Source organism: Loxodonta africana, chromosome 2, assembly GCF_030014295.1.
Source record: "Loxodonta africana isolate mLoxAfr1 chromosome 2, mLoxAfr1.hap2, whole genome shotgun sequence".
NCBI classification, from domain to species: Eukaryota; Metazoa; Chordata; class Mammalia; order Proboscidea; family Elephantidae; genus Loxodonta; species Loxodonta africana.
In genome coordinates, this window is record NC_087343.1 from 110,608,142 (window position 1) to 110,616,549 (window position 8,408).

Here is an 8,408-nt window from a genome sequence, read left to right on the forward strand (position 1 = left end):
AGAATGCTCCTAGGAAGCAAGGAAGGCAAGATTTTGTCTCAAGTATTTTGGACATGTTATCGGAAAGGACCAGCCCCTGGAGGACATCATGCTTGGCAAAGTACAGGGTCAGCGGAACAGAGGAAGACCTTCAACAAGATGGATTGACACAAAGGGCTCTAGTAAAGTAACGATTGTGAGGATGGTACAGGACTGGGAAGTGTTACGTTCTGTTGTACATAGTGTTGCTATGAGTAAGAACCACCTTGAAGGCTCTGAACAATGACAACAGCCACCTCCTAGTCCTCAGAATATATGTACATGTTACATTACATGGCAAAAAAGACTTCAAAATTGTGATTAAATTAAAGATCGTAAAATGGGGAGATTATCCCAGATTATCTGGGTGGGCCCAGTGTAATCACAGGGGTCCTTATAAACAGGCAGGCAGGAGGATTAGAGATAAAGATGGTATAATGATAGAAGCAGAGGTTTGAGTGATGTGTGCTTTGAAGATGGAGGAAGGGGTCCTGAGCCAAGGAGTGCAGGCTCCTCAACTAGCTGGAAAAGCAAGAAAATAGATTCTCCCTTTCTCCTCTTAAGCCTCATAAGGAGTGCATAAGAGGCCCAACTTTGCCGATGCCTTGGTTTTAGCCCAGTGAAATAGATTTTGGACTGCTGACATCCAGAACTGCTAGATAATAAAGTTTTGTTGTTTTAAGACACCAAATTTGTGTTCATTTGTTACTGCAGCAGTGGGAAATTAATACAATCCTTTACAAAGAATATCCTCTGAAAATCACACAATATCTTTTATACTTATTCTTTGTGTAAAAATACATGCACCTACTAGTAATGCTATTCTTATTTCATAAAATGATGAGAATAAAAAAATAATATGGAGCAATGGACGAATAGAGGGATAGGAAGATGGATAGACAGATGATAAAGCAAAGACAGCAATATGCCAATTGCAGAATATAGGCGGTTGGTATATGGGTGTTTATTTTATAATCTTTTCAACCTTTTATAATTTTTTCAACATTTTATAATAAAATGTTGGAGAGAAATGAATAGTTGTCAGCCTTAAAATGCTACTGTAAAAAATAATTCAGCTTTTTAGCCAAGTGACTCTCCAAAATTGTAAGCCTCTGCCACAGATATTACTGCGTGTTTGGATTAAATTAAAACTTTCGTATTAGTCCAAATTTTCGGTTATGATATTTTTGCTATATACATTAGAAACTTGAATTGAAAATTGTTTCATTTTCATCATCAAGAGTCATTATAAACTGTACATTCAAAAATGATTAAAATGTTAAGCTTTATGTTGTGCATATTTTGCCTCAATTAAAAAAAGGAGAGAGAGCTAAGCCTTGGCATCTGCTACACTCAGAAAATGTCAACAACATGCAGTACCACCAAAGAAAAAAAAATTGCATGTGAGCAAAGAGACAGTATTTGGAGAAAATTTGTTTTTATCTCACTGTTAAGTGTAGTTGTTTGCTAAAATGTAATTAGACAAATTCTTTAGGATACAGCCATGTAGGATAACAATTTTTTGGCAAATAAAAATCACTGTATTAAAAAAGAGTCATACATACTGATTAATGAATTTAATAATAGTAAAAGAAATCACATGGCAAATTTCACACTGTGTACTTAAGGATAGGCTTGCTGACATTCTTATGTTAGCAAAATAATTGTACAGAACCTTAATATTCCCCAATCTTAGGGGAAAACATAAAATATAAATTTGACTTTGATGCACTTTCACTTTCTCCACCAGCATCCCACTCCTGTCATGTCTGTACAGAAAGGGACTTGCTCTGTGTCAGGGATGGACAATGAACACACAATTCCTCCTCACACCCACTTTGCTCTTTACCCAGAAAGGATTTCATTTTTTTTTCATTGCTATAAAGATATATATAAAACAACCTTTGCCAATTCAACATTTTTCACCTGTACAATTTACTAATAGTAATCACATTAATCATATTGTGCAACCCCTACCTACAGAGATGGCTTCATTTTAAGAGGTTGCTCTTAAAAATTCTGGTGCCTTCAATAACTAACAAGAGTACATGAAAACTGGCAGAGTTCCAGGTTCTTTGGCATGGCATGTCTCTGAAACTCCTGAACATGAGGCCAGGCTGCTTCAAAATCTGTTCATAAGATCAGCACTGCAGCCTACACATGGCCAACAGATTCTGCTACTAGATTAATAAGTGAAATCATGTAGTAACTGCAAAGTAGGTTAACATTTTGATTTTTGTGTCTTTTATTCCTAGTTTTGCTCACAGTACAGCCACGCTTCTGTCAATTTGTTGTACTGTGGTGGCTTGAATGTTGCTATGATGCTGGGAGCTTTGCCACTGATATTTCAAATACAAGCAAGGTAACCGTGGTGACCAGGTTTCAGCTGAGCTTTCAGACTAAGACAGACTAGGAAGAAGAACCTGGCAGTCTACTACTGAAAAAATTGGCCAGTGAAAACCTTCTGAATAGCAGTGGAACATTGTGATATAGTGGCTGAAGATGAGCCTCTCAGGTTGGAAGGCACTCAAAATACGACTGAGGAAGAGCTGCCTCCTCAAAGTAGAATCACCCTTAATAACGTGGATGGAGTAAAGCTTTCGAGATTTTCATTTACTGATGTGGGAAGACTCAAAATGAGAACAGCTGCAAAAATGCATTAGTGTTCAGAATGTGGAAAGTACGAAGTATGAATCCAGAAAAAGTGGAAGTCAAAAATGAAATGGAATGCATAAAGATCAATATCTTAGACATTAGTGAGCTGAAATGGACTGGTATTGTGGAATGACATCAAGGACGTCATACGTGAAGAAAACAAAAGTTCATTATAAAGTCAAGAAGGAGTGCTTGCACCGGCACCACATATAAAAATTGGAACCATACAGACAAGATTAGCACGGCCCCTGCACGAGGATGACATGCAAATTTGTGAAGTGTTCCATATTTTTTAACAACTAGGACTGGGTATTTAAATTAGTATATCTGTGAATTTAATAGTGTTAAGATTTACCTTCAATGAAAAATCTCAAAATTCCAATTTGGTTTTTGTGCATTATCTTTAAAAATGTAATCAGATATGATCTAGTGTGTTAGCTTTGCTAAGAGTCCTAGCTGTGTTTAGAAAATATACATTTACTCTGGTTACATTTAAACTGTTGCCATAATTTTGTTTGGGTGCAAAAAATGGCTGTTGCCCTCTGCTTAAATTCTGGAATGGGCTAGTGGATTTTTTACCCTTTTGTCCTACTTTTAAAGCCATTCTTAAAAAACTTCAAATACAGACCATTAAGCCTGCTGTACCCAAGCTTGACGGCACTGGGTTTTTGGGCTTTTACCCAAGCAAATTAGTGGCTACCCTTCTTAAAAAGAAATTATTTTGAAGCACAAAAGTCTTATAAATCTTCAGTTCTTTCCTTGGTTTAATTTTTTTTTTTTTAATTGATACCAGCTTTCAGAGCAAGAGAATAAACATCATGCATTGTTGAACACTTTATTGGCTGGTAGGTTTTCCTGTTTGCACTCTGTGCAGTTTACTGGGTCATGTCAAGGGTAAGACCAAAAAACCAAATCCAGTGCCGTCGAGTTGATTCCACCTCATAGCGACCCTCTAGGACAGAGTATAACTGCCCCATAGAGTTTTCAAGGAGTGCAAAGTGGGTTTGAACTGCTGACCCTTTGGTTAGCAGCCACAGCACTTAACCATTAAGCCACCAGGCTTTCCAAGTCAAGGATAGTCAGGCATAATCATCCAAAAATAACTTACTTCAGCAGAAAGGTAGCACAGTTGTTCAGTACAAGCTTCTAACTTCTGAAAGACCTGAATTCAAATTTGAATAATCTGAGTTCTTACTCTCACGTAAACTCCCAAAGAACACACTATTATTCCACACGTATGTTTCAACCTAAATCATGTTGGTATGAGTCATCAATTTGTTTAGAAGACCCTGGTTGAGAAGAATTATATAACAAGGTCATATATACAAAAACCAACGTCTGTTTTGCACCAGCTAGTGCTTAACAGTTTCATTTGAGCCCTAAGCATGTGCCCTGCTGTTATTTTTTCTTTGTCAGTTGAATGCTGAGTTCAGAGATTCTTTTATTTTAAGAAGTACTAAGCAAAACAAGCAATAAAAAGGGGGGTGGGGGGGAAAGACAAGAAAGAAAGACTAAACTGGATGTCAGAAGAGATTCTGAAACTTTTTTTTGGACATAGGATAGCTAAAGCAAATGGAAGAAATGATGAAGTAAAACAGCTGAACAGATTTCAAAGTGCAGCTTGAGAAGAAGTAAGGTATTATGATGACATGTGCGAAGACCTGGAGTTAAAAAACCAAAAGGGAAGAACACACTCAGCATTTCTCAAGCCGAAAGAACTGAAGCAAAAATTCAAGCCTCAAGTTGCAATATTGAAGGACTCCATGGGCATTATGGAGCCCTGGAGGTGCAGTGGTTAAGAGTTCAACTACTAACCAAAAGGTTGGCAGTTCGAATCCACTAGCAGCTCCTTAGAAACAGTATGGGACAGTTATACTCTGTCCTAGAGGGTCACTGTGAGTCGGAATCCACTTGACGGCAATAAGTTTGTTTTTTGGGGGGGGAGGGGAGGAGGGGATGAGCAATATATTGAACAATGCAGGAACCATCAAAAGAAACAGAAAGAATACATAGAGTCACTGTACCAAAAAGAATTGGTTAACATTCAGCCATTTCAGGAGTTAGCATATGATCAAAAATCGATGGTGTTGAAGAAGTCCAAGCTGCACTGAAGGCACTGGTGAAAAACAAGGCTCCAGGAATTGACGGAATACCAATTGAGATGTTTCAACAACCGGATGCAGCGCTGGAGGTGCTCACTCTTCTATGCCAAGAAATTTGGAAGACAGCTACCTGGCCAATCAACTGGAAGAGATCCATATTTATTCCTATTTCCAAGAAAGGTAATCCAACAGAATGTGGAAATTATGGACAAATACCAGTAATATTGCATGCAAGTAAAAGTTTGCTGAAGATTATTCAAAAGCAGCTACAGCAGTATATCAGCAGGGAACAGCCAGAAATTCAAGCCAGATTCAGAAGAGGCCATGGAATGAGTTTATCATTTCTGGTGTCAGATGGATATTGGCTGAAAGCAGAGACTAAGAAGCAGTCGTTTGAACACAACATGGGGATACTGTATGGTTTAAAATCAAGAAAGGTGTACATCATGGTTGTGTCTTTTCACCGTACTCATTCAATCTGTATGCTGAGAAAATAATCCGAAAAGCTGGACTATATGAAGAAGAGTATGGCATCAGGACTGGAGAAAGACTCATTAATAACCTGCAATATGCAGATAACATAACCTTGCTTGTTAAAAGTGCAGAGGACTTTAAGCACTGATGAAGATCAAAGACTGCAGCCTTCAGTATGGATTACACCTCAACATAAAGAAAACAAAAATCCTCACAACTGGACCAATAAGCAACATCATGATAAACTGAGAAAAGGTTGAAGTTGTCAAGGATTTCATTTTACTTGGATCCACAATCAGCACCCATGGAAGCAGCAGTCAAGAAATCAAACAACATATTACATTGGGCAAATCTGCTGCAAAAGATCTCTTTAAAATGATGAAGAGCAAAAATGTCACTTTAAGGACTAAGGTGGCCCTGACCCAAGCCATGGTATTTTCAATCACCTCATATCCATGCAAAAGCTGTAATATGAATAATGAGGACAGAAGAAGAATTAATGCCTTTGAACTGTGGTGTTGGTGAAGAATATTGAATATGTCATGGACTGCCAGAAGAACAAAGAAATCTGTCTTGGAAGAAGTACAACCAGCGTGCTTCTTGGAACGGAGGATGGTGAGACCTCATCTCACGTACTTTGGACTTGTTATCAGGAGGGACAAGTTCCTGGAGAAAACAGCATGCTTGGTAAAGTAGAGGGTCAGCAAAAAAGAGGAAAACCCTCAACAAGATGGATAGACGCAGTGGCTGCCACAATGGGCTCAGACATAGCAACGATTGTGAGGATGGTTTCAGGACTGGGCAGAGTTTTGTTCTCTTGTAGGTAGGGACAATTTGACCACACCTGACAACAACAACATGCTCAGAGTCCACAACACTGCTTCTGAAATTTAGGAAAATAAAAATACAATTAATAGGAACAATAAGGTATAAAACTTTCCCCCACCTTTAAATTCAGTGACTAATTTTTACTATCACGCTTATATCCCAGTTGGTTAATTGTAATAAGTTTTTTTCCCCCCATATTCTCACTACTGGTTTCATTATATGTTTTATCCACTTAAAATTGCGTATAACCTACAGTGGACTATCTTCAGAAATAAGCCAATTAAGCAAAGGCACAGACCATTAAGTAACTTGTTTGTTGAATAAACTTTTCCAGTTTATTTTAGATTATCCTATTTAAAAACCTAATTAGATGTATGCCCAACATATAAACTTCTCTTTCTGCTTGATCTCAACTGGAATCCATACTCTGTTATTATGCCTCTTCAACATCATCTTTGATTACTGGTGGTAACATTTTTCTCTTTTTAAACTGAGCTCCTCCTGATAAGTCCCCTTTATATGTTGCCTTCTTATTAGGAATGTAAAGAATATACAGTCTTTGTTTCTGTCTGTCTTTCTCTGTCTCCCTCTCTGTCTCCTTTTCTTTTTCTCTATCTCTTTTTCATTTTGATTGCATTGGATTAGATTCTTCAACCGTGGCGAGTGCTACTCAGCAATTCTTTATTTAACTCTAATTGATTCCCTATTGCATTTGCCACAGCAACTGTTTCTCAAACCATCTCAGGGCCCCTAACCCACATCTGACATCCCTACTCTCAGTAAATAACTTTGCCATTCATCTATATTACAAAGAAGATTGAAGCTTTCTGAAGCAAGCTCCCATTTTGGTATCCCCCTATCATTTCAAATTTTCTCTGAAAAGTATTTTTTTTTTAATTCCCTCATGATCTTAAGGTAAATATGGCACCCCTCCACTCCAAAACTAATTCTTCCTCCACGTGGGACAGGTACTGCTTCTTTTTTAACATTCACCTTGCACAAACAAGTGGATCTTCCCTTTACACTCCGTACCAACCAGTTGCGAATGACTCAACTCCAACTCTTGGCAACCTCATGTGTGTCAGAGTAGAACTGCGCTCCATAGGCTTTTCGGTGGCTGATATTTTGAAAGTAGAAGCATAACAGAAATGAGGCTGAAACATTCAAACCTTATTTCACTAAAGGTTAGGGAATAATAAAAGGGAAATTTTCCACGAAGGAATGTATAACTGGAGGATCTGACCTGCAACACAGCTGACTCATCTTCAGCTTATGGCCTGCTTCAGGGTCCCACCTTCTTAGACTACCTGGCCTATCTGCACAAAAGCCAACATCATTCGGGAGCACACATCTGGGTATACGAGCTCCTCAGGGACAGGCCCAGGCCGAGAGAATAAGGGCCAAAGAGAGGTGAATGTTTCCCCTCTTGCCTTCCCACAGACCAACTTCAGAGTATTCTTATCTTCTCTTCTTAGAACCGATACTAAGAATGTCCACTTTACCATAACAATTCATGTTCTAGCCACGTGAATTTTTTTTCTCAAGTTCCATAAATAACTTCCTTATCTTTGTTTATAGTCCCTCTTACTTCCTGGAATGTATTTCCTCTTCTTCTCTTTCTGTCAAAGGCCTACCCATTCCTTAAGCCCCTTTAAAAATTTTATTTCCTCCACAACACTTTTCTCAGGATCTTTCTATTCTCTTACTGCACTTTGTTCTTTCTCTAATATAGGTGCCTCTTGGTTTACATTATATTAATTGATTGTGTATTTTGCTGCCTCTCACTAGATTCAACTCTTGGATAATAAGGGCCCTCTCTTTTTCAAAACAATAATAACAACAACAATTCTATATAACATATTACTATGTTGTGGTTGTTGTTAGGTGCCTTTGAGTTGGTTCCGACTCATAGCAACCCTATGTACAACTTAAGAAAACACTGTCCTGTCCTGCGCCATCCTCACAATCATCACTATGTTTGAGTTTATTGTTGCAGCCACTGTGTCAGTCCGTCTCTTTGGGGGTCTTCCTCTTTTTCACTGACTCTCTACCTTACCAAGCATGACGTCTTTTTCCAGGGACTGGTTCCTCCTGATAACATGTCCAAAGCAGGTGAGAGGATGTCTCTCCATCCTCACTTCCATGGAGCACTCTGACTGTATTTCTTCCAAGACAGACTTGTTTGTTCTTCTGGCATTCCATGGTATATAGTCAATATTCTTCAGCAACACTGTAAGTCAAATGCTTCAATTTTTCATACTTGCTGGACACTTATGTACCAGATATTCTGCTAAGCACATTAAATGTATTATTTCATTTAATCTTTACCAT

The 8,408-nt window shown here is 38.3% G+C and overlaps 1 non-coding gene across 1 annotated transcript; it reads left to right on the forward strand.

Moving 5' to 3' along the window:
* The first annotated feature begins 2,860 nt into the window (after positions 1-2,860).
* LOC111751845 (U6 spliceosomal RNA) lies at positions 2,861-2,966 on the forward strand. Its single transcript, XR_002786909.1, has one exon. It is a non-coding gene; the product is annotated as a U6 spliceosomal RNA (small nuclear RNA).
* The last annotated feature ends 5,442 nt before the right edge of the window (positions 2,967-8,408 follow it).